Source organism: Mauremys reevesii, linkage group 2, assembly GCF_016161935.1.
Source record: "Mauremys reevesii isolate NIE-2019 linkage group 2, ASM1616193v1, whole genome shotgun sequence".
NCBI classification, from domain to species: Eukaryota; Metazoa; Chordata; order Testudines; family Geoemydidae; genus Mauremys; species Mauremys reevesii.
Genome location: NC_052624.1, coordinates 187,826,124 through 187,852,500, shown reverse-complemented (window position 1 = coordinate 187,852,500; position 26,377 = coordinate 187,826,124). Strand labels below are relative to the sequence as shown.

At 41.7% G+C, this 26,377-nt stretch overlaps 1 protein-coding gene and 1 long non-coding RNA gene across 2 annotated transcripts in view; one reads left to right on the top strand and one right to left on the bottom strand.

The window, feature by feature from the left end:
- Positions 1–26,377, bottom strand: part of ZNF516 (zinc finger protein 516) — a 293,509-nt gene that overhangs the window by 212,514 nt on the left and 54,618 nt on the right. Inside the window, exon 2 of the mRNA XM_039521536.1 lies at positions 8,263–8,312. The gene's annotated coding sequence lies outside the window, so the exon portion shown is untranslated. The remainder of the gene's footprint in view (positions 1–8,262; positions 8,313–26,377) is intronic.
- On the top strand, positions 2,984–4,945 carry LOC120396565. Its single transcript, XR_005593229.1, has 4 exons — positions 2,984–3,013; positions 3,195–3,347; positions 3,624–3,681; positions 4,458–4,945. It is a non-coding gene; the product is annotated as an uncharacterized LOC120396565 (long non-coding RNA).

Sequence of the window (26,377 nt, the reverse complement as noted above, 5' to 3'; positions counted from 1 at the left end):
TTCACTTGGCTTTCTTTTATGAATTCAAAACTCAGAGGAGGTTCACCAATTCCACAAGCCTTCTGAGTGAGCCTGAACTGATTTATGGTTTTGTGTTGAAATTCCATAGCAAAGTTAATGGTTTTGCATGGTTGAAGCATAAAATAAGGCAGACCTTTGTGATTTCCACAAGGTTAAGTTTGAGTGCTGGAGAGTGTTTAAACCTAAAACTTCAACCAAAATATCAAATCCTGAAGCCCTTATTTAGGACCAGATTGTCCCCTTGTCCAAAGAAACCCACAGGAAGGGCCCAGGGGAAGGAAAGTTCTGCTAGGATCCACTTGAGGAGTTTCTCCCTGATTGTTCTGACAAGAGGGAGGTAGCAAGGTTTGCCCCCTTTTGTAATGTGCCTTAGAGCTTAGCCTCAAACCACACAAATATGCTGGGATCCATGTGGACCTTCAGAAGGTCAGGGTTTATCTGCACAGAGGCACAAATCACCATAGCTGCTCCAAAACCTCTGTGTCCTCCCAGTCACTCCCTTTTAGTACAGCTCCAGCCTAGCCACCTTACCGAGGACATACCTAGGTCATGTATGCTCTTGAAGACTCTCTCTTCCCTTCGGTGGGAAATAAAACTCTAGACTCTATTATCTTTCCACATAAATTCAGGTGAACACAGTGAGGGATAACATGCATCTCTATTTGCCCTGCCTTCCCTTTCCTGGGAGGTGGTCATTGCTGTTCTCTATGGCTAGGTATTGCAGGGGATTCTTTCTCCTCACCCCACCCATAGACATCAAATAGGCCTTCTTGCCCCATTCACATGCTACAAAGGCCTGCCCATCCAGTATTTGCTCCCTCCCTGCATGGATTCTCAATCTGGAAGAGTGCCCTCCATAGAAGATAAGGATGGTACTGCAGAGGTAACTGACTCCCTATCAATGATAGGACATGTTTCCCCCACCCACTCAGCTTTTACTTGGGCAAAACTCTGTTTAGAACACGCACTTGGTGTTTTTTCTAAGTAAGGACCTGAGGATTTGACCTATAATTTCTTTGAGCCAAGCAAATCCCTGGAGATCAAAGCAGAGAAAATATTCACACCTGAACTACTAAATCTCATGCATCTGTAGTCTCACATCTTCACTTCCTTCCTTCCTTCCTTCCTTCTAAGGATAACACTCAGTGAGTTCAAGGCCCTGTAAGACAAATTATTTCTTGGTTCTACAAAACTCATCTGAATTTGTAACATTTCCCTGTTAACTTAATTACATGATTCCCTACCTACCATGTCTTAATCACTTAAAAAATATGAATATGGGTCCCACACATGCTCAATTGTATGATCAGGGCAATATTTCACTACTTAAAAGGAAGTCAGTACTATGTGGCAAGTACCGCAACCCCAGGAGCTAGGCCCAGTGTATGAAATAAAGAAAGACTGAATTTATTTGCTCTATTACAGTCCCCTCTCTCCATATGCTGCTACTCCTTCCACCCACTGTCTCTCAGGAGAAGGCAGAAAGAAAGATAAAAATTGTATCCACCCTATGCAGTCATTTATCTCATCCTAGCCTCTCCTTTATTCACAATCTCTGCTAAAAAGAACACAAAGCCAACCAATCCTTGAGTGTGAATCAAGCCATCAAACCCACACTGTCCCATTAGGTTTGAAATGAGTCAAAACTGTGTTTGCACACCCCAGTTCTATGACATTTTCCTGCATGAGTATCCCTAAAGTTACTTGCCCATGCTACACAGGCATATCAAAGCCACACTGCTGCACTTTGGGAGCATTCCTTCTCTCCCATAATCAGTGCAGCTGAAAAAGATTCTTCCAGGTTACCACCACCTATGGCATCATCAGACCTCCACCTGCAAAACCCTCTGCTTATGACAAAAACCTCCCTTCCAACCTACCAGTAGCCCCAATTCCTACCTCTGCCATACACTGCTACAGTCCAATTATATATATTGTCAATATTGCATTTCATGGCAAAACAAAATGTTTAAAACCACTGTGTAAAATAAATGGCAGAAACAATATCAAACAGGGTTTATTTAAATTGATACTATAATGAAAAATGCAATCAATATTTAATTCCCCAACAAACTTTGATTGTGAATGTTCTACTATTTGTTTTAGACTGCCATACAATTTTTAGTTAGCTTTAGAATTTAGAGCCAGTGGGCCACAGAAAATATTGGGTTCTGCCTTTAATCAAACTGAGGGCCCGATCCTGCACCACTGAATTCAAAGGGAGATTTGCCATTGATTTCCATGGGTGAGAGATCAGGCACTTTACATGTAAAATCCACCCCCCAAAAAATTCCACAACTCAGTGTTTAATTAAAGGAATCAGGTAATTATAAGAAAAGGTTAATGGGTAGCCACGGGGTAATTTTTTTATTCATTTAAAAATCTTGTGATCTTAACATCTATAGGTAAGGGCCTTATAGGCAGGAACCAAAAAATCAAAGCCAGGGTTTATACCTTACATTACCATTACTTACTTCATAGTTAAACTGGGCATTTTCACCTTTTAATGTCTACTTCTACATAGTGGCATAGCTATAACTTGTATTTTGGGTTGCATTCCTCCTATTGTTTAATGTACCCAAAATCCCTCTTGGGGAGGACTATGCCCCCATCCCTCACTTTGGTCTCTTGGATCTCAATTTATGCAATGTTTTACTGAGAGGCGAATCCACAAAAATAATTAAAATATAAGGGTCAGACTGATTTAACTACCTCACTTGGTCAGAGCCCTTTCCTTCCATAATGCAGTGAAGCTGTGATGACAGAATTTAGAAGATGGAACAAAATCAGGAAGGAAATAAAAAAATGGTTAATGTGAATGTTGAGTTTCACAATTAAAATTGGTGATGCAGACAATTGATCTTGCCTATTAAGAATAATTAGAACCTGTCTTCCAATTAGAGTATTTGAGAAAATTTTCTTTATATTCTGACTCATCCTGCTACAATGCTGATTGTGAGGACAGAGGGCCCTAATCCCGAAAGCTGCCCATGTGAGCACTGGGATCTGCCCATGAAACGCAGCTTGCATGACGGGGGCCTTAGTTTGAACTTCAGATCAACTCTGCGGGGTGGATTTTGCCAAATTTGTTTGCTTACATATTTTTGGGCTTGCTGACAGTAAACTGTCACTTATCTCTGTATCACTCTTTTTGCAATTTGTTAACTCAATAGGATCCCAGATGTACTTTGAGGTACTATGAGGGGAAGGAAAACAAAAAACAAAGGAGTGTACTGGTGTGTTTCTTTGAGAAGTGTGTCAGTTTCTATGGTAACAAGAAGACATTTTTGTGAATAACAGAAAAATGGGTGTTCAAAAAACCCCTTGTAAGTTGTCAGTGCATAAGTTATTCCTGGCCTCAGACATTGTTTTTAATGAATACACATGTTTAATGTGTAAATACTCTGGAAACCTTCTTTAGGAGTTATATACTCCCAAGGTGTGTAATGAGAAGTGTTGGGTTTCAGTTACGTACCAAGGAAATGTGCTCTAATGAGTCAGAGGAAAAAGTAAATTATGCAAAGAAAGTGTTCTGTGCCTTTTGTGGGATTCCCATGGAATTATTATTGCAACAGGGTGATTAATTTATTTTTCTTCAAAAGGACCCAGTGTTGAATTGCAACATTAAGAAAAGCCCAGCTAAATGTAATGGAAGTGCAGGTTGGTTCTTGTTTTTTTATAGTTTTGGTTTTAATATGCTAAATTAAATGTGAAAGCCATGTTAAGAAATCCTGCTTTTGGGGGTCAGTAGCCACAGTAATATCCAGACACCACACTATTATTATAACTATTTATCAGATGAAAGCAATAGTTGCGCATAGTATTTTACAAGTAAATACAAAGACAAGAGGCAAGATTCTAGTCCCCACTAAGGCCTCTTTATGTCACACCAGCAGAGTAAAGGGAACAGAATGGCACCAGGTAGAATTCTCCCAGTTAGTGCTGGTCTAAAAATGGGAACATGTTCACAAAAAAAATTCTACATGGGAAAATTTTCATCAGGAATGAGAGCGGTTGGGGCACTCTGCACACTGGCTATTCTGGGCTGCAAATCTGTCATAAATTAGAGCAGTTCCTGGAGTGGTTCTAATTTACACCAGCAGGGGACATATAGGTCTCCAGAGTAGCCCAGAATCTATAGGGCATACATGTGATTTAAAGCCACCTTTGCCCCACTCCTGAGCTTTGACTCCTGTGCTGTACCTTCTGAGGGACATAGCATTTGGCCCTAGGGGCTGTAGTCTGATTTCATTTACTCTGGTTTTACACTAGTGCAACTCCATTGACTTCAATGGGGCCTTGTGCAGGCAGTCTTGTAAATGCCATGATCAGGGCCCTAGGTTAAATGTCCTTGAGACCTCTGGCCTGCCTTCTTATAATCTTTGTAAATTATTATATATCAATAATAATAATAATCTGTCCCTCCTCTGGTCAAGGTAAGAACAACAACCCTACGAGCACTTTCCCTGATGACAGAAGGAAGCCCTGCTTACTGTAATTGAAACAAAGCCAGGAGCTGCTGGGAAGTGTGGGCCAAGCACTACTTCTTGAAGAAAGGTTATTTTTAAAAAGAGACTCTGTTTATTTAAGATACATTTAAGGCCCCAAATACTGTAGTATCTGAGAACCTCACAATCTTGAACACATTTATTCTCACAACAAGGAAGTGCTATTATCACTAGATGAGGAAATGAGAGTCCGTGACAGAACAGGGAACTCAACCCCCTTCTCCCAAATCCCAGACGAGCACACTAACCCCTGGATCATCCTCCTTCTCTGAAAAGAAGTGGTGATCAGGATGAGGAACCTCACAATGGAATGTAAAGATCTAGGAAGAAGGGGAAGGCAAACAAAGGGAGGTGAATGTGAGATGTAGGAGGGAGAGATGAGAAATGGCCTGGAGAAGGCCATATTCATTCTGAAATGCAAGGCAGCTGGAAAAAAGTAAATCAAGGTGAATAACTGGTTCAAGTTTTGCACTTTAAAGGAATCTTTCAAATTTCTTCTTGTAGCTATTTTTAGTGATGTGAAGATATTTTTAAAAATATAATAAATCTTTTTCTTTCTCACACTTTTTCTCCTAACAAATTTTCATAGGCTCACATTTTAATCATAACAAGGCACTTATGGCATGTCATGTTTAGAGATGGTAACATTAGACCTTGATCCTGCTTAACTTAAGCATGTGAGTAGGCCCATTGACTTCAGTGAGAAGTTTAGCCATATGTTTGTGTGCTAATGTGAATAGAACTGAACTGCTGGATCACTCGCGGTTAGCTCATATTGAACTATCATCACCTTTTAGGTTGGCTGCAGCACTCAGCTTTGTGTCTAACAGCATAACATGATGCGATAGGCAACCTCTCCTATTTTATTGCTCAAACACAGCCATTTTATGTTGTGTATTTTATAGAGAAACCTATATGGCATTTTTTTTCAGTTTTCTTCTGATCTTTTTGGGATTAGTGGACTAAAGCTATCCCTGATGTAACTTGGTTGGTTTCACTGGAGTTATGGCAGGGATGAATTTGGCCTGTCCTGTTTAACATTGCCCAATATCCTTCCTAGTTAACTGTGTCCTTTTTGTTATCAGTAGATCAGTCAAGTCAGTAGATCAGTCAGTTACTGCCATCAAAATCAGAGGTTTTGTTCAAACCATGAAGGTGACAAATTGAGGAAAGGTGATACTGACTGCAAAGCTGCCCCTGCTATAGCAAAAGGGTATGGTGTAGTGGCATTTTTCTAAAACTTCACACATTTTCTCTTGGAAAATATGTGCAATTTCAGTGGGAAATCTTTGATTTTCTGCCTGCCTTTGGCTACATTTCACCTACTCACTTCAGAGTAATTCAAAAATTGAAAACAATGGCTTGGGAAAGGAGTTTTCTATTAAAATCCAAGAGCAATGCTTTTCAGGCAGGAGTTTGGGGTTTATTGACTCTCAAATGGGGCATACATTTTTTCTGAATAGGTTCCCTAACGTGAAATTATCCAAGTTCATGTCTGCAGTTCTGGGCTCCTGCTATTTCAAACTGTGCTTTCTCTTGCATGAAACATCAAAGATTTTGGTGTTATGAATTACGCCAGAGCCTTAAAATGTAGGTGTGAACTTCAACCAAATGCATTAGATTTTTTAAGTTACCAAGGAATTTTTTTTAATAAGATATTTCGTTTTGTAATTGTGCAACCCTCAATTTTGTGTTTGAAGTCAGTTTTCCTGAAACATTTGCATTAGCTTCATTTTTGTCTTCATCTAAAGGAAGCTCCTTGCTGCTTACAAGCTGTCCCCAATAGTTCTCCCTCCACAGTCTTTCCTCTTTTGCTGTGGGTTTTAGTGCGCCCCTCTCTGGTTGGCCAGATGTATTATTTGCAGTTAGAAATTAATGATTTATTATATGATTTCCTTGAAGGCATGGAGCAGCAATCTTATTTGCATTATGCCAATAAGATAAACAAAACTCTGTAGTTACAGGCAACCAAAAATAAGTAACAAAACTTATTAGGAATACAACAGAAATGACAAACAGATAAGAGCTGTTTTCCCTTCCTCAGCCTCAGACTGAGTGAATGGTAACAGTGTTGATAAAAAAAAACAAAAACCCTTCATCAAAGCAGTGACTGTAGGCCATTAAGGACTGCAGCCCTTAATCAGTTAAAACTCTCATTGATATGGAGTCCAGAGGATAGCCCCCATGTAGTCTCAGAAGCTGCTTTTCAAACTTTCATACCCTGGCAGTTTCAAAACAATTTGTTTTTGTAAAAATACCAGAATGGCTAAGTCTAGATTAAGAATTGACTGCAAAAATTACCATTTTTAACAAATAAATGAATAAAAATTAAGACCTTCTCTGTGTATGGAACTTGATGCAAAGAAGCATTTAAAAGTACATCCTGATTCCTACTATCAGGTTTTGTTTCTCTGCAAATAAAAAAAATGATTTAACTGGCTTAAAAAATGTATTTGAAATTTCCCATCTGGTTGACACCACGTATGTTTCAGCTCACTGTGATGATTTAAAAATGCTGCTGAGATGTTTAAAAGTCAATGTTTATAATGGAAAAGCCAAATCCTTCACAGCTAAGGTGGTCTTCCCAGCACTGTTGTGATATAATTTAATATAATACAATACATCTGAAACTCATTTTAAAGGTGTATAGTCTCTTCTGTTATTTGTCCTTTGATATGTGCATTCTAGAATCATTGTTTTCATGCTGACACAAGCATCTCATTCCAAAAGTGGCTTTTCATTAAGGAAACATTTAATAATTGGGTCTCATGCACAGAAACCTGCTGTTTATGTTTACATGCTAGCCAAGTTACCATGGCGCATATGCACACACCATGTGAGGATGCGCTGCTATATCTCTTATGTTTAAAAGGCTTTAGATGCATTCGGGGAAGAACTGATGAAGTTCTGACAGACAGGTAAAGAGCACCATAAAGCTAACTGCTAGATAAAGTGTATGCAGAAGCAATTTGCTTCTAAAACTCTGAACATGATATTCTGTAATACTTCCTGGCACATCTTCAGTAGCTACAAAATAAGCATTTCCATATGTAAAAAAATATTCCTTTGAAACGTAGATTTGTCTTTACAAGAAAGGAACACAGAAAGAAATTGCATTTTTAAGCTAAAGGTTCATTATTATTTATTTTTCCACTTTGAAAATGTTGTGCTTTTCCATTACAGCATTTATGTGGTAACCACTATTCTAGTATGAACAAAATTGCTCTAACAAACCCAGTAGTTGTTTTAGTGCACCATAGAATGACCTCCATAAACAAATTCTGACTACCAAATTAGGTCTTCATTGAATACATGGGTTATGTTAAACTTAATACAGTACAACACAGTAGAAATCATTGCACTGTCTGAGATTTAAAACATAAACATAATTGTTAGGTATATCACCTTTGTACTGCTTTTTATCTTAGGTTTTTCTCCCTTTAAGTAAAGCAGTCTAAGATGGTAACTAGTTATCTCAATTGCAGGAACCATATGATGCAATCTATTGTTAAATTAGAGGGTGGCAGCAAGTGGAAATAGATTTCACCAGTAATAAAGCCTGTCGTATGATTTGATCTGTTTCTGGCCATAGAAAGTGTTGCTCCTTTTCTCTCAATTGATCCTATGTCCCTTTCCCCTCTGAAACAGAACCTTGCTGACGTAAATGTGATACCCTGTTAGCAGGGTACTAACAAGGTTTCTCTGTCCGATTGGTGGATAAGGATTGTTTTACCTGAGATCCCAGATGTTAAAAATGTGCAGTAGGTTCATCCTCACTGACAACTGAGTTAAAAAAAAAAGAAATGCATAAGCATGACAAGCAAGTAAGTTTTTACGAGAGTGGCACAAATATTAACAATGCAGTTATGTTGGTCAAAACTGTGTTTTTCAGTTAGCAAAACATTTGCTAATTTCATAATTCTTTGTGCTAAATAGTTTTATTGTCAATGTGTTTACAAAAATATTAAAATGACACATAACAAAATAAAACAAAACAACCCCCCCGCCATTGTCTCCTTCTCAACTGAAGCTCTTAGAAAAGTGGGTAATAGTGGCCTCTGGAATTAAGCACAGACCTAGGAGACAGGAAATCTTGAATTTGAGTGTCACCTCTGTTGCTGACTGCCTTAATAATAATGTATACTTATTTAGCCTTTTATAGACACCATTTAGTTAGACTTCATAGATCTGCTACGGGAAATGGAATTGGAGGCACAGAGAGATTAAATGACATGTCTCAGGTAATATAGCCAGACAGTGTGGGAGCAAAAATTGGGACTCTGTTATGCTGCCTGCTAAGCTCACACCTTTTGTTCACTAGCCCAGTGTCTCCCAAGCAAATCATTTAAGCCAACATATTCAGACTGGGGTGCCTAAAGTTACAGAGAGGGCTGGGTTTTCAAAAGAGCCTAAGGGAGTTAAGTACTCAAATCACATTGAAATTCAAGTTACATTGAAGTTAAGCATGTGCTTAACTACTTTGCTGAACAGGGGCCCTAATAGACGCTCATCTCATCTGAAAATCATGCTCTCATTTAGGCACACTAGTTGTACACTTTGGCAATACTACTTAAGTGCATTGGAGCCTCGCAGTGGGTGAAAATGAGGGAGGCCAAATGAAACTGTCTTGCCTTTTGTTTTCTCTGCAATGTACTTTTAAATTTCTATGAACTGTGTGCAGATTTCAGATGCCAATTTATTCTGTCTTGCAGAGCCGTAACAAGGAATTTTTGCACCCAAGGCAAGGGGCAGCTCCAGGCTCTTTGGTGGCAATTGGCAGAGGGTCCCTGAGTCCCTGTGAGAGGGAAGGGCCTGCCGCCGCCGCTTCATTCATTCCTCGGCGGCAAGTCTCTGAGTCCCCCTAGGAGAGAAGGACCCGCCACCGAATTGTTGCCGAAGAATGAATGAAGCGGCGGTGGCAATTTGGCGGCAGGTCCCTCCCTCTGAGAGGGACTCAGGGACTTGCCGCCGAAGAAGCGGCGGTGATAAAGCTGCCGCTGAAGTGCCGCCCATCATGGTAAAGCTGCGCCCCTCTGCTTTGCGCACCCAAGGCAAGTGCTTCACTCACTTCGCCCTTGTTACAGCACTGCTGTCTTGCTCCAGCCTCTTTCAGTGCACACAGACACATGCTGTGCACTCTCTCATGGAGGCTTTTCTTTTGTTTTTTCTTAGTTTTTTATTTCTGTTAAAATCATTTTAGCAAGAGCACCATCGGTATAAATGAGAAGGAGCTTCTGACCAAGTGTTCTCTGTCAGGGTTCCTCAGCTATCGAATTTGCAACCCCCTCTTAGTCCAAAATAGCCCAAATCCGATGATGTTCAAGGCACTTGACAAAACTCATTGTTTTCCATAGGCCTTTAAAATTGGGGTGATGGGTGGGCAAATGCTAACTATAATGGTGGAGAATTGTTGGTAGGGGGTACTGGGGAAGGAAGACTTGAGCTTTTTAAGATTTCTGGTTTGCTGATGGTGGGTTATACTGAACTGTAATGCTGTACTTTGAGGGAGTTACTTGTAATGCATTTTTAAGTCATGTTAAGGGTGCCTAGAGCATATGGATAGATTCTGGGATGCAGCATTTGTGCAAAACTAATTAAATATTTACAGCCAAATCCTGAGTACTTTTCTCATTTTTTATTGAAATCAACAGAAATTTGCTGGCATAATGAATTAGTAAAAGCTTAAGACCTGGGGATTTGGCTCTTTAAAAAACAAATAGTTCAAATTAATACAATAAGCACCTGAGATGTGTTATCCTAAGCTCCAAAATACTATGATTTGAAAGTTATCCATATAAATGGTGCAGATATTCCTATACCACTTAATATGATACTAGAAGTTTCCCCAAACTAGACCTCTTTCTTACAGTTCATTTTGTATTTTATAAAAGTATATGTACACTGGAAAAATTCAGCAATGCAATGAACCAGTCTTGAACTGTAGGTGTGAAATTGTTACTCCATTTACACAATCATAACTCTGTACCTAAAATAAACTATATCTGCACATGTTTTAAAATGTGGATGATGTGGACAATATTAAAGAATCAGAATGGAGGTGAATGAAATGTAATCTGGAAGGTAAATTAGCTCGCACTGATCACATGAAATTTTGGTCCAGCATGCACACTTTTTTCTCATGACTATAATATGAGAGTCCAGTTCTCTCCAGATCATTTACTTCTCTATGACATCCCTGCTGTTAAGCTATTTATTTGCAACTCTTTGGCATTCAATATATTCTGTGTAAGGTCTTAGGTTGAATTAGGCATATAGGGCAATGCTCTGCCCAATGCCAACCTGAATGCATAGGTCAGGCGCTAAACAGATGTGTGGCAGTAGGCAAGGAATCCTCCCCTTCAGACTGCAGAGCAGCGGCAGTCCAGTGACTGAGGTAGCCTTGGAGATCCCTTATGTGCTTCCCTCCAGCACACAGGAATGAAGGAGAAAGTGGATGGGAGCTTCAGCTTCTCCTTTTTCCACCCATTCCCTGCCATCCGCATGCCAATACAGGAAGTCTTTCCATTGACTTTACTGGGCTTAGGCTCAGGTCCCTAAAGAGCAGAGCTCCATGGTGCCCAGACAATGGGCAAGGTATGTATAGGAGGATCTACATAGCAGACGATCTCCAGCTCACCCTTCCCTGGTCTGTATGCCCCCACCAGCTGCACACCATTGTGTGTGTGGAACAGAGCTCCATGCTGTGCTGGGGATGTGCCCCTGCTCCTCACACAGCCCCCAATAATCCAACCTCCCACCCCAACTTTTGTGCAGCAGAACCATACCAATTCTGCTGCCAGGGGACCCTGAGTAGCTGGGGGTGTGGGCAAGGGATCTGGGGAAGTGGATTTGTTCCAAAGAACTGCTTCCCATAGCTTGGAACAGACAGTCCCTCTAATTCAGTGGTTCTTAAACTTTTTTTTTTCACAGACCACTTCAAAATTAGAATAATAGAATCATAGACTATTAGGGTTGGAAGAGACCACAGGAGATCATCTAGTCCAATCCTCTGCTCAAAACAGGACCAACACCAACTAAATCATCCCAGCCAGGACTTTTTCAAGCCGGGCCTTAAAAACCTCTAAGGATGGAGATTCCACCACCTCTGTCGGTAACCCATTCCAGTGCTTCACCACCCTCCTGGTGAAACAGTGTTTCCTAATATCCAACTTAGACCTCTCCCACTGCAACTTGAGACCATTACTCCTTGTTCTGTCATCTACCACCACTGAGAACAACCTAGCTCCATCCTCTTTGGAACCCCCCTTCAGGTAGTTGAAGGCTGCTATCAAATCCCTCCTCACTCTTCTCTTCTGCAGACTAAACAAGCCCAGTTCCCTCAGCCTCTCCTCGTAAGTTATGTGCCCCAGCCCCCTAATCATTTTTGTTGCCCTCCGCTGGACTCTCTCCAATTTGTCCACATCTCTTTTGTAGCGGGGGAACCAAAACTGGATGCAATACTCCAGGTGTGGCCTCACCAGTGCCAAATAGAGGGGAATAATCACTTCCTTCGATCTGCTGGCAATGCTCCTACTAATACAGCCCAATATGCCGTTGGCCTTCTTGGCAACAAGGGCACACTTTTGACTCATATCCAGCTTCTTGTCCACTGTAATCCCCAGGTCCTTTTCTGCAGAACTGCTGCTTAGCCAGTCGGTCCCCAGTCTGTAGCGGTGCATGGGTTTCTTCCTTCCTAAGTGCAGGACTCTGCACTTGTCCTTGTTGAACCTCAGCGGATTTCTTTTGGCCCAATCCTCCAATTTGTCATTCTGGACCCTATCCCTACCCTTCAGCTTATCTACCTCTCCCCCAAGTTTAGTGTCATCTGCAAACTTGCTGAGGGTGCAATTAATCCCATCATCCGGATAATTAATAAAGATGTTGAACGAAACTGACCCCTGGGGCACTCCCTTGATACCAGCTGCCAACTAGACATCGAGCCATTGATCACTACCCGTTGAACCCAACAATCTAGCCAGCTTTCTATCCACTTTATAGTCCATTCATCCAATCCATACTTTTTTAACTTGCTGGCAAGAGGATTGCTGAGGATCTCGGCGGACCGCTTAATGATCCTTCCAAATGTTGTTTGTACCGTTAGCTAACAATTGTAAAACGCTCTGGATAAAAGCACTATACAAAAAAAAAACTTAATAATAATTAATTTTTTTTGTTCTACAAATAAAAATACAAAACTCATAGTTTAATATCGGTAGTCTTACTTTTCTAATGTGATGGATGTGCCCTCTCTCCCCCGCCACGGAAACCCCCGATCCACCAAGCTGGGCTGGGAAGAAGCGGGTTCTCTCCCTCTCTTCACCACTGCAGCAGCCCCCGAGCTGGGGCTGGGAAGGAGGGCCATCTCTCCCTGGAAGCCACAGCCCTGGAGCTGGGGAAAGTCACCGCTTTCTCTGGCCGCCACAGCCCTGCATGTCCCAAATTCCCCCCACCCTCTCTTCTCATCCCACTGTCCCTCCCACCTATTCCCTGTTCCCCCCCAAGACCACCACCTCACCTTACATGTGCGTCTTCTCCAGGGTCCAGGCACCTAATTAGTGGAGCCATGCCTGCACGGCTCCACTAATTAAGTGGCTGGCCCGTCATTCTCTTGTATGTGGCCACCCAGGCACACACCTTAGAGGGAACTATCCGCGGACCACCTGAATGCAGCTACTACTACTGAATGAACCTCTGCTCTAAATCATTCTGCACCCATTTGACTACTGAGACTCATCAAGCCCTCAGATCACTACCCCTTCTTGCTTCTCCACGTGGGCACCAATGATACTGCCAAGAATGACCTTGAGCAGATCACTGAAAACTACATGGCTCTGGGAAGAAGGATAAAGGAGTTTGAGGCACAAGTGGTATTCTCGTCCATCCTCCCTGTGGATGGAAAAGGACCAGGTAGAGACCGTCGAATCATGGAAGTCAACAAATGGCTACGCAGGTGGTGTCAAAGAGAAGGCTTTGGATTATTTAACCATGGCATGGTGTTCCAAGAAGAAGGATTACTAGGAAGAGACGGGTTCCACCAAATGAAGAGAAGAGCATCTTCGCAAGCAGGCTGGCTAACCTAGTGAGGAGGGCTTTAAACTAGGTTCACTGGGGGAAGGAGACCAAAGCCCTGAGGTAAGTGGGGAAGTGGGATACTAGGTGGATGCCCAAGCAGGAAAGCGCAAGAGGGGAGGACTCCTGCCTCATACTGAGAAAGCAGGACAATCAGTGAGTTACTTAAGTGCCTATACACAAATACAAGAAACCTGGGAAACAAGCAGGGAGAACTAGAAGTCCTGGCACAGTCAAGGAATTATGATGTGATTGGAATAACAAAGACTTGGTGGGATAACTCACATGACTGGAGTACTGTCATGGATGGATATGAGGGAGGGATAGCTCAGTGGTTTGAGCATTGGCCTGCGCCTGCTAAACCCAGGATTGTGAGTTCAATCCTTGAGGAGGCCATTTAGGGAACTGGGGTAAAAATCTGTCTGGGGATTGGTCCTGCTTTGAGCAGGGGGTTGGACTAGATGACCTCCTGAGGTCCCTTCCAACCTTGATATTCTATGATTCCTCAGGGAACTGATGGGCAGGATTCCCTGGGAGAATAACATGAGGGGGAAAGGAGTCCAGGAGAGCTGGCTGTATTCTAAAGAATCCTTATTGAGGTTGTAGGAACAAACCATTCCGATGTGTAGAAAGAATAGTAAATATGGCAGGCGACCAGCTTGGCTTAACAGTGAAATCCTTGCTGATCTTAAACACAAAAAAGAAGCTTAAAAGAAGTGGAAGATTGGACAAATGACCAGAGAGGAGTATAAAAATATTGCTCAGGCATGCAGGAGTGAACTCAGGAAGGCCAAATCACACTTGGAGTTGCAGCTAGCAAGGGATGTTAAGAGTAACAAGAAGGGTTTCTAACAGGTATTTTAGCAACAAGAAGGTCAAGGAAAGTGGAGTACTGTCATGGATGGATATAGGGGTTACTGAATGGGGGAGGCAACCTAGTGACAGATGATGTGGAAAAAGCTAATATACTCAATGCTTTTTTTGCCTCTGTCTTCACGAACAAGGTCAGCTCCCAGACTGCTGCACTGGACAGCACAGTATGGGGAGGAGGTGACCAGCCCTTTGTGGAGAAAGAAGTGGTTCAGGACTATTTAGAAAAGCTGGATGAGCACAAGTCCATTGGGCCGGATGCACTGCATCCGAGGGTGCTAAAGGAGTTGGGTGATGTGATTGCAAAGCCATTGGCCATTATCTTTGAAAACTCATGGCGATCAGGGAGGTCCCGGATGACTGGAAAAAGGCTAATGTAGTGCCCATCTTTAAAAAAGGAAAGGAGGATCCGGGGAACTATAGGCCAGTCAGCCTCATCTCAGAACCTGGAAAAATGATGGAACAGGTCCTCAAGGAATACATTTTGAAGCATTTAGAGGAGAGAAAAGTGATCAGGAACAGTCAGCATGGATTCACCAAGGGCAAGTCATGCCTGACTAACCTAATTGCCTTCTATGACAAGATAATTGGCTCTGTGGATGAGGGGAAAGCAGTGAATGTGTTATTCCTTGACTTTAGCAAAGCTTTTGATACAGTCTCCCACAGTATTCTTGACAGCAAGTTAAAGAAGCATGGGCTGGATGAACTGACTATAAGGTGGAATCTCCTTCCTTAGAGGTTTTTAAGATCAGGCTTGACAAAGCCCTGGCTGGGATGATTTAGATGGGGATTGGTCCTGTTTTGAGCAAAGGATTGGACTAGATGATCTCCTGTGGTCTCTTCCAACCCTGATATTCTATGATTCTATGACTTGTCAGTTTAAAAGCAATGACAAAAACATTCTATAAATAAGTTAGGTCATTGACTTTTGCCTTTTAGTAGGTGCACAGTACGATTAGGTGTGAAGAGTGTTCTCTTCCTCTCTGTGCATCATATCTGAGGGCCAGGGATAGCTGCAGCTCATGCAATTGTGGGAGTTTAGAAACTCTACTGCTTACCTAAGGTGCTCTAATTTTTTCCCAACACAGTTAGGAAGGAGGCAGGATGATGGTCTGCCCTCCCCATGAGCACTGTCTGCTCACTGGTAGGAATAGAATGGCGCACAGTATTCAGTCCAACAGTGGACTGAGGCACTAGGGAAGGGACTGTGCCTCAAGAAGTCATAATCCCTTGCCCAGGTAGGGTTTCCAACTTTCTAATCGCACAAAACCGAACACCCCTGCCCCACCCCCTGTCCCACCCCTTCACCGAGGCTCCGCCTCCGCTCGCTCCATCCCCCCTCACTATGTCGCTCTCTATCCCCCACTCTCACTCACTTTCTCCGGGCTGGGGCAGGGGTTTGGGGTGCAGGAGGGGGGTAAGGACTCTGGCTGGGGGTGCAGGATCTGGGATGGGGCTGGGCGTGAGGGGTTTGGGGTTCAGGAGGGAGCTCTGGGCTGAGGCCAAGGGGTTCGGAGTGCAGGAGCGGGTTTCAGGCTTCAGCTGGGGGAGTGGGCTCTGGAGTCAGGCTGGAGGTGAGGGGTCCCGGTGGCACTTACCACGGCTCTCAGGAAGTGGCCGCCAGGTCCCTGCAACCCCTAGATGCATGGACGGCCAGGGAGGCTCCACACACTGCCCTCGCGCCCGCAGGCACCACCCCTGCAGCTCCCATTGATTGCGGTTCCTGGCCAATGGGAGCTGCAGAGCCAACCCTCAGGATGGGGGCAGTGCGCAGAGCTTCCCTGGCCGTCCATGAGTCTAGGGACTGCAGGGACCTGATGGCTGCTTCCAGGAGCCATGCGGAGCTAGGGCAGGCAGGGAGCTTACCTTAGCTCCAGGCCCCTGCTGTGCCACCGACCAGACTTTTAAAGGCCCCATCAGTGGTGCCGACCGGAGCCACCAGGGTCCTTTTTCGACCAGGTGTTCCAGACTCCTGGGAACCCTATGCCCTGGGCAGTGTGACTTCTCACAGCTGCTTGCTCAGGGCCGTGCCTGAGTGTCACTCAAGACCTTAAAGAACACTAGCTGATGACTAATCCGTGCAATGCTTCTCTACAATATCTATCTATCCCAGTTTGAAATCATGACAAATGTCCTAGAAACCACATCCAGGATTTTCCCTAGACTAAATGTTCTTTAGAAGTAGCTCTTGGGACTCTGGAGTTCCAGCCACACATTGATTATTCTCTGAATAATGTGATTCAGAGTTAATAAGTTGGTCAGTTCTAGTAAACATAAATATTTGTCCTGTCAAATAACATTCAAAGGCCAACCCATACATTTTCCTAGAGAGATAAATGTCACAGACTTCATTTTTGGAGAACTACTAAGAAACCTGCAGATCAATAGGACCCTCATTTCCCTAACAACTATGGAAATACAAAATACACAGCATGTGTTTGAATTTCTTATCCCTCATTCAGGTCTGCTTTGAGAACAAAAGAAACTTGACCATAAAATATACCTGACAATCTTTATTGCTGCATTCTCTAAAGCAATTTCCATTGTGATGTGTTTCCTTCACAATGTGTTATTAAAAAGTTAGGGAAAATGGAGAATAGTTCATCAAACCTAGATAATTTAGGACTTAATTCAGCAAAGCACATGAGCACATGCTTAACTTAAAGCACGCACTTAAGTCTCATTGAAGTGAAGCACGCATTTAGGTGTTTTACTGAATCAGGGCATTGCTGAAACAATCAAATTAGTGAAGCAGTTTCAGAGATATAAGGAACTATAACAAGACTTTTAGAGATATTATGTGGAGAAATTAATAAGGAGTGGTGATTTTTTGTGTGTAAATGCACAATTAAACACCCAACATAAATTTTTAGGGTACTGGTGAACATAATTAGTGGGCTTTTTATTTTACCCACACACAATATTTGCAGACACAGTCATTTATGTAAGCAAACAGTTATTTGTGTAAGCAAATCAGCTAATTGTACATCTAAGCACCTAGTCTGCATGCACAAATAGATATGGATAGGCAAATGCCTTTGAAAATTTGGCCTAAATACATATTCTCTTAATGGTTAAAGCCTGAAGTCAGTCAAAAGTGTAAATTTTCCAATTAAGAGTCAGCAGTCGTATATGCATTTGGAATTGGTTCTAAAGCCTCTGGAGACATGCTCCCTTAGGAAACATTTCTTCATTTACTACTTTTGTCCAGAGTCAGTCAAAATATATCCCATGAATTTCTAGAAAGTCATTAACACGCTCATGATCAAGAGGTAGATCAGAAAGTGCTAGTGTTTAAAAGGTGCCAAAATCAGATGGATTCTAAGATACATGGAAATGTTCATTATCTTACTCACTCAACTTGTAATAAAAAGGAAATATGTATAGCATTGAATCTGACCCGTAGCGTTTTAGAACAAATGAAAAACTGAATCTGAACTTGTTTCTATAGAGAAAAACTTTTATTTTCAATCACATTTGCAGATGCGGGGGGATTGAAATGAGTATGTATCATATTTCACCGATTGCTATGTAAAAGATTTTTAAAAGTGATCTAGGAAACTTTTTTCCAAAAACGAGATAATTGTAAAGTTAGGCACTGGCTGCCCCAAGCAACAAGGACCATAGAAACATTCCACACATAACTGAGACTAACCTTAACAAACAAACAATCAAACAATGTCCAGATCAGACAGGCAATGTTTCTTTGTAACTCCCAGGTACTGCTGCTGCAAATAAAGCAGTTAGATGCACAGTTAGAGCTACTTTAATGTAGGAGTATATATTGTGCGTATAAAACACCTGTTATTTAGCATTCATTTTACAGTAGCATCTATAAGCCAGCCAGTTTGGGGCCCATTGTGCTAGGTGCAGAATAAACCTAGATAAGGTGTCAGTCTCTGCCCCAAAAAGTTTACAGTCATGTATAGCGCCCCATAGAGTATGCACAGATCTTTACAGTTGATTAGTGTGCAGTATAAAGAACATAATCTCTGTCCTGAGCTGCTCTCAGGCTAACGACAGGAGTGGGTATAGTTCCAAATAACACAAAGCAAGCAAATACTATATGCTATAAACAATCAGAAGTTAATTCTCTTTTCATTAAGAAGATAGTTTCAGTTAATTAAGTTGTATTTTCCATAGAATTAATATGCTTATAGTTTCAGTGAAGCCCTGATTCCGCATGGTGTCAACTGAATATGATTTAACTCCTTTTAAATGCAGTTGGTTCTTTGAATCTCCAGACAGTTGAATAAACTAGTTTCTCTCACTTGTTTAATTACCCATGTCCTGTTTTCCAAAGAGAATTAATGTCTCAGTGAAGCATTAAGAAGACTCAAAGGTTCGAAAGAAAAATAAATGAACATGCAGTAGAGTAAACATTTACCCAATACACATTTTAATAGCTGAATTGCAAACTTTTCATGTTTGACCATCTCATCCCATTTTGCATTGGTACCAAACCTGTTGAAAAAGTGGCATGGGAAAGCACTACCCTCGTAATAAATTTTTTTTTAAATATAGTAATTATCAAATAAATCTTAGGTACAGTGGGTGATCCCAGGGAGAACTTAAACTTTTCCCTATGCAGTCCATAGCAAATGATTAATAAATCTTCTTCAAGTCTAGCTATCTATTCCAATCAGCTCAAAACTGGCAAATGTTCCTATTGAATAGAATCCAAGTATTCTCTTGGTGATACAAACCAATGAGGACTAGTCTCTGCGTCTATGTCTTCTGAATCATTATCCATCCTATGTTCTACCCCTCAGGGTGACTGCTGCTGTGTACTATAACCAGAGTTAATCCTAAAACCCTCTCAGTTTTAACCATTGAAGTGTTTTCGTTGAGATCATTTTCATTTCTGCTTTTACTAATTTTTTAACTTTACTGTGCAAGTGGGGTAAACAGTTGCACATGAAAAGGAGAAATGAAAATCTTCATAGGCATTTCTATAATAGAAAAAATTCAGTTTAACTCTGGATACAGGATGTGACAAACACCCCTAGGGTATATTTGAGATGGATACAATGGTAACCATTGAAACTGTGATGTTAATCTCTGTGGGGCCAGTTCTGCAAGGTGCTGAGTGTCTTCTGAGAGGTACTGAAAGCTCTTACTTCTCAGTAAGTGACAGACTCAGAGGCCAGAATTCTTAATGGCAAAGATCAGCATTTCGACATCCACAGTGAGAAATTTCCATTTTAAAAAACAGTATTTCTCAATAAAATAATACTTTAAAGTTTTTTAAGAGAATAGTTTCAGGTTTGGGGGGAAAATTGTATTCTATCAGGTTTTTGGAAACTTTGAGAACGTCATTTTGGAAGCTCACAAAGCGCTAAAGGTAAAATGTATTTTAAGTGTTAGCACTTTCAAATTCCAGGTACCTAAAAACTGATATAAATTATCTAGTTTGTGGAGCAGCCATTGGTGCTGGTCCACTGGCAATTTTTCTAACCCTTTGGGGCAGATCCTCAGTTTGTGTTGTCATGGCTCCATTGACTTCATTGAAGCTATGACAATTTACACCAGTTGAGGATTACCCTTTATATTTTAGCTTGAAAGAATTGGCAGTATGTCTTGAAATGAAAGCTGGAAAGCAATGTGCTAACAGTTTCTCTCTGCAGTCTGATGATACGTTATGTTAAGGATCATTTGGGGTTTGTATTACAATTAAACAAATGACAATCTCCAAGTTTAATCCTCTAAAAAATGTTACAAGCACCTTACCTTGTTTCACTTCATGTTTATCATCATTTAGAGCACAAATAATTCCACCTCTGCCTACACCTGGGGTTTCAATTTCTTCTTCTCCCACTCTTGTTGCTGCCCGTGCTGTGCCTGGTCTAGACCAGCTGCTGCTCCCATTGAAGTCAATGGTAAAACTCCTCCAGTGACATTTTCAAGAGTCACTACTGATTTTGAGTGCCTAACCTGAAACATTGTGGGTCTGATTTTTCTGAGGAGCTGAGTCCTGGCAGCTTCCATTATCTTCATATGGAGTTGTGGGCGTTCAGCACTTCTGAAAATCGGGCCCAAGGTATCTTGAGCTGGACGTACAAAACCCAGTGCATGCAGATTCTGTGGCCTCTCTTCAAAATTTTGGCCCTGTTGACTTCAGGGATGCAGGATTGATCCCTCTATGAATAGAGGACTAAAGTCACAAGGTCTTGCCCACTGTGACAGGTCCTGGAAACGTTCTTGTTATCTTAAAGCACTAAGGTAATGCACCCCAGAATGCCTGCTATTACTCCCTTTCACGGGGTGCAACATGCGCTTCCCCAGTCTGCCCTAGGACAGCAGCCAGCATAGGAGGGAGGTTGGATATGGCTCTGTCCCACATGACTAGACCCTCCGAGGGCAGCCAGGGCTTTGACTCCTCCATATCCTTGAGCTCTGGGTTCGCAAAGACTGAGGTTGTGGTGGCTCCTTTCTTAAACGGGTGCATAAGATGAAGGCTCCTTGCACTTCTTTTTCCCCTCATACACCTGTACACAGGCAGCCACAATCTGGCCTTTAGTCAGATATAATCTCAAGCAGCCCACTTAGTAGCATAAGAAATAAGCAGACTGCTGAACTTTGCATGTATCAGAGAGTCATTGTGAGAAACTGAATAAATGATTTTTAAAGACATGCTTATAAATCATTAAACTGACATGGTCTGGGTTTGTTTTGCAAGCTGGAATGGAAATTGTAACATCCGTATTTCAAAATACACACTCACCCTTACACTCCTATTTCCTGTGGATCACTGCCAGCTTTAACCTTTCATTACTTGAGAAGCTGTGTGTTACATTTATTTGGTAGAGTGAGCAAACAGATGACTGCAGCAAATCCAGAGAGCTCTTAAAACTATCTGGTGAAATCAAGATAACTGCACTTCAAAAATCTCCTGGGACCTTCTGAAATACAGTATTCACCTGTTACCAGCTGTTTTACTTATTTTTATCGTAGTGGGGCTAGTAGGGGCTCATCTCTGTCCTTTACATCTGCCAAAGTCTGAAGCCTGCTCCGCCTCCATTATATTAAACACAATGGAAAAAGGGCAAGCTAAGAGTTCAGCCTTGGAAGCATGCTGTCAAGAAGCTTAAGATTTATTGGTGTGTCTTTGAGTGGCCATGTTGTATCTGCAAACTGATGCCAAACATCAGAACAGATAACCAATAAGTGGAGTACCCCATCTGGTGGATGAATATGATGTCGGTGTGCTCTGCACATTCAGGGCCTGATCTTTAAGCAAGTTAGATGTGCAAAGTGCACATTCAGATTATGAACTATTACAGGCATTGCATGTGCAAATCAGGTAATCTTTCACACCAGTGGCATCAAAACATATGACCCAAGCCACGTACCAACAGCTACATTATTAACTTACTTTACATTTAGGACCTGCATTCATTACTGAGTCAAATGGGACCTCTAAGCAAGCAAGCCAAAAGGGAAACTCCTCCTAGCTGAGCTATGTCTTAGCTAAAAGTTACTCTCTGCATATATTATGGGTGTCACGACCAGAACAAGGGCAGTCAGATCTAGTGGTTGGAGCAGAAATCAGGCCAAGTCAGGTACTAGGAGGTCAGAGTCCGATATAGGCCAAAGGATAGATCAAGGTTCAGGTGCCAGGAGACGGGTAGGGTGAAGCACTGGTTACAGATCGCAGTCAAAGAGCAGAAGCAAGGACAAAGCAGGGTTGGAACCTGGATTCTAAGGTCTATTACAAGCAGGGTCTGGAGCAGAGGCAGACAAGCAGTCTGGGTTGTTGCTCAGACAGCTTCTCATCATGGCTTCCTGGTTTAAGTATTGGTTCCAGCCAATCAGTGGGCTGCGAGGGGTCCCCACTCAGGTTCTGCTGGGCGGTACTTCCTGCCAAGGCCAGGCTCACAGGGTCCTCTTGGAGGAGTCCAGCCCTAGCCTCCAGTGGTGCTGCAGCTGTATTAACAGCACACCACCCCCACAGTCCCAGGTTCTAACAATGGGGCTAACAAACGGAGATAGCAGGAGACTCAGAGCTGTTTAGTTCAGGAGGTAGCTAAACACTCTTTTCAGCATGTCATTCCTATTGGTGCAAGTGTGGAGACTCATACCTTGGCTGACATGAAGTTTGTGCTTGAAACTGCTTGCTGCTAAGCTGATTATTCAGTTCCAAAGTGTGCTGGTTGCCGCAGCTGGGCCATGAGCTCTGAAATATTTTTTACCTCTGACTGCAGCTCCTCTCAGTGATTGACATGATGCACTGCTTTCCTCAGTGCAGCTACTTAGCCATAAGAAGGGCCATACTGGATCAGACCAAAGGTCCATCTAGCCCAATATCCTGTCTTCCGACAGTGGCCAATGCCAGGTACACCAGAGGGAATGAACAGAAAAGGTAATCATCAAGTGATCCATACCCTGTCGCCCATTCCCAGTTTCCAGCAAACAGAGTCTAGGGTCACCATCCCTGCCCATCCTGGCTAATTGCCATTGATGGACCTATCCTCCATGAATTTATCTAGTTCTTTCTTTAACCCTGTTATAGTCTTGGCCTTCACAACATCCTCTGGCAAAGAGTTTCACAGGTTGACTGTGTGTTGTGTGAAGAAATACTTCCTTTTGTTTGTTTTAAACCTACTCCCTATTCATTTCAGTTGGTAACTCCTTGTTCTTGTGTTATGAGAAGGACTAAATAACACTTCCTTATTTACTTTCTCCACATCATTCATGATTTTATAGACCTCTATCATATCTCTTCCATAGTTATCTCTTTTCCAAAAGTCCCAGTCTTTTTAATCTCTCCTCATGGAAGCTGTTCCATACCCCTAATCATTTTTATTGCCCTTTTATGAAGCTTTTCCAATTCCTAATATATCTTTTTTGAGATGGGGCGACCATATGTGCACACAGTATTCAAGATATGGGCGTACCATGGTTTTATATTGAGGCAATATGATATTTTCTGTCTTCTTATGTATCTCTTTCTTAATGATTCCCAACATTCTGTTTGCTTTTTTGACTGCTGCTGCACATTGATGCCACTCTTCAATGACTCCAAGATCTCTTTCGAGTGATAACAGCTCATTTAGACCCTCATAGTCTTCTTGGCTATGAGGATGTGGTAAAGTGACTGTTGACTGGATTTTGCTTCTTTCATCCATTGCTATTGGTATCCATGTTACTCTGTTTCTGCGAGGTGGATTTTGTTTTCTTTTGTTGTTTTTTAAAGTTACTATGAAGCAGACAGTGAGCGGCTTGTGACATTTACTATAAACACTTGCACACTGCTGTTCAGCTGACAATACCAAGATCAGCTACTCCTACACTGTCTCAAAGAACATTTCCATAGCTTGAGAAAATTTTAAAAAATTGGAGGCAATTACAATGTATGTTACTAGAGCTGCAGGTGCTTTGAAAACCAACCACTCTTACTGAAGGGCCTAAATATGGATTTAGGAGCCTAGCTTTCAGTACCTAAGTTTGAAAATATTGACCTGAATAAATGTTAATAACTAATAATAGACCTCCTCTCCTGACAAATCTGACTCCTGTGTTCATGCCAGACATTCAAGATGGGTGGCTAGAACGTTAGGGTTACTTGGAGGATTTCATTTTAGATAGGACTGTTCAAGAAATAACAGGGAGAAGGATTTTATAAGTTTTACTTTTCTGCGCCTGCCAAGCCACAGGAAGGTTTGAAAGTCAGTCTGACCTTTTGTGTGTCTGATCTAGGTCCAACAGGGAATGAGTGTAGGGGAGCTGTGAGAGGCACACTTAATGGGAAGGCTGTTATAAACATAGCAAAACAAATAATAGAGGCTTGATTTTGTTTTTTGTTGCAGAAACTATAGCACTGTGGCTTCTGGGTGCCAAAAGGCAACATTTTTACTAACTAAAATCTGTGAAATGCTGATTGATCAGTGACAATGTAGAAAGATGAAAGTGAAAGGCATTGTATTACGTTCTTGCATGTATTAGGCCACAAAGAAAATGCTGCTGCTGGGTGTGTATTTTTCACCCTCCTCCCACTGAGCTGTTCATGCATCTTCTCTTCTGTGCATCATCTTCATCCAATCTAAATTCCAAGGGTTTAGCACAGTAATGCTCAGTTTTCAAGTGGAAGTCACAAATTTGAATGGTGAATTGAAGTATTTTGCCCACACCTTTCTGTCCTGTTGGGAAGTCAACAGACATTTTCTGAAAGGTGTATGTCATCTCCTGGGAACTGGGGAAATTGCAAGTCTCTTGCATGGAAAAAAGACCCTAACAGCCATGTCAGGGAGGATGTAGTGCTCTCTTCCTTGTCGAAGTTCCTGGGCAGCCACAAGAGTTAGATACCAGTTTATGGCCAGGATTGCCATTGACTGCTGAACAGTTCAAATTTTGACATAACTGCCCTGCATCTGTGAGCTCAACTTGCAGCACACTTGAAAATTCCCTAAGTTTTTTCAGGCATTATTAGATTTGGATGCATGGAGACAGTATGGTAGGATTAGAATGTCAACACACAATGACTGGTTATGAAGCGATGACATAAACTCATCACACACTGATGTGTGTCAGTAAGATACAAGTGTTGAAATTCAGACCCCTAGCATTAGTGTGATATGTGGTTTTTCCCATAGAACAAGTACAAGGATCAGGGATCAACTGTTAGAGATTTCCTTTGTAAAAGACCACTTTCATTTCTGAGTATAAAAGGAGATGTATTTCCTCGGGCCCATCTGATGTGTCTGTGTGTATCAACCCCCACTCTCACCTCCCTGGGCACCCACATACGATGGGCAATTCATTAGGCTTTCACATGTAAAGGACAAACAACAACAAAGAATGTGCCCCCCTTCCCAATACTGCACTTTTTACAATTGGACTGAAATATGTATGAGTCCTTTCTCTTTGAATAATCCCTTAAAATAAACAGATGTCATTTATATGCGAATAGACCCTTGAAATAATGTGTAACCCACTGACTCTTACTTAAAGCACTTTCTGGGGTATGCTGAATATATGCATAGAAAAACCAAAAATTCCTTTGGTTTCATAAAGGTGGAAAACTATGGTATGGAACAATGGCCACCTGATGCATTTCTTTTGAAATAATTGGGGATGATATACTGCGTGCTTATCCATATCCCTTTTGTTTGGTAAACATTATATTTAATATTTTTAATTAGTTATTATCTAATTGGCTTTTTTTTCTTCTGGAGCCTCTAAGAGCTTCTGTATAAAGTCTGGTTTGAGAGTATTTCTGCAAGGAGATATTATTTGAGAACATCAACAATCAAAAATTTTTATACAATAATACTGGCAAGTCTGAATTGTGTAGTATGGCTGCAGACCCAAAAACAAGTCAACAGCCAGCCTAGAATCTTTAAAAAAATAAAAGAAAAAAGAAAACCCACCCACGCTGTCCTTTGTAATTTATAAATTAATGCATTGGTTCATTTTAGTAGCCTCTTGGGAGATCAAGGTTCAGAGATGGGTTCAGTTCTTGATTTTTTCACAGTTAGGCAAAAGCCATGAGAAGATTGCCTGCTATAGGTACTCTGTACTTTATAACCTGCTGTCACCAAGCTGTAACCAATTCTCCTAGCTTTAGGATTTACTTGTAGTGCACATGTATCAGTTGTTAATAAAAGTAAATGCCCACAAGGAATACTATACCTTACATTAGAACTTTAATGACTAGAAAGGAATTACAAAGTAAAAATAAACCAGTGACAGAGTTCTACCCTGATCAAGATTCTCTCTGGAATATGCTAAGTCATGCATAGATAACACATGACATAGATAACACATGCATAGATAACACATGATAATTCTGATGTTGCCACTGGCTGAAGCTCAGGAAAGTACCAACTTTTAATTCTCTGAAGCCAAATCAGGTCAAACCAATTCACCTTGTCCCCATTCCCAGCTTCTGAGGCGTTTCTCTATTTTCC